Raw genomic sequence first — 1,067 nt, 5'->3', positions numbered from 1 at the left:
TAGCCCTCTACGAATTGTAGACCTCCTGTCAAAAGTGATCGATTTCTTGAGGCTACTATTAAATGAAAGACCGATCACTATTCGTAAAAATCCGTTTAATATATATAGTAAAATCTCGTTACATGCATAACTACTGGCTACCTAGACCCGTACCGTATTCTTGTTTGGATGTGGTCACACCATGCACATCTCGTGAAACACACACCCCTGTCATCAGGGTACGTGCAATCCCATTACACCTTCCCCTATTAAGATTGAGAACATTTACAGTTCCAATCGATTATTGCCTCAACGAGGCTCGCGTGTCCGCTAGACACTGCAACTCAATTTGGTGGAATCAAACGACTTTCTTTCTCAATGAGCTCTGTGTCCACGACACGAAAGTCACCAAGTCTTGCTGGTTCTGACAGCGAGCACGGGCAGCCCAACTTCGTCTCCCGCACGCGGTGCGTTGTCGGACAGTGCGTCCGTGGCACCGGGGGATGTACATCCTAGGCTCGATGAGCACGAACGTCGCGCTTTGCGCACGCTATCAGTGACAAGTGACGTCGGTCAGAATGTGGAGATGGTTGACTACACGACTGACACCCCTTTCCCCGCATTATATGACGAGGAAGGCGAGTTGCGCCAGCAGCGTAATACGAGCCCTGCTCGTGTCTTGCGGATCCCATGTCCATTCCCTGACTTCTCGTCAACCGAGGCACGTGGTGTGATCACCAATGACCTCGACAAAGAACAGAGGCGGCAGCTTGAAGCTGCCCATAAGTTGGCTATTAAGCGCGCCCATCCGCGGCCGGTCATTGACCTTCGTCTGGAATATGGCTTCCGCCCAGCGGATCCCGCTGTGGAAGCGAAGGACGCGGTAACTCGATCGTTACGCGACCACATCATCGGGGCCCCGGCCAGAAAGGATGATGAACTTGCCTCACGGGAAGCTCTTCGAGCTCGTTTCTTGGTCCCACAAGAAATTCCGTCAGACGTTTATCGCACTCGTTTACGTGCTCAACGAGGTGGATTTCATGTACCCGCCATGCGGACGATACCTGTAGTGCTCGCCCCTTGCGAAT

The sequence above is a fragment of the Plasmopara halstedii genome, assembly GCF_900000015.1.
Source record: "Plasmopara halstedii genome assembly, contig: Scaffold_2956, whole genome shotgun sequence".
In the NCBI taxonomy this organism is placed as follows: domain Eukaryota; phylum Oomycota; class Peronosporomycetes; order Peronosporales; family Peronosporaceae; genus Plasmopara; species Plasmopara halstedii.
This window is presented reverse-complemented; position numbering follows the sequence as displayed.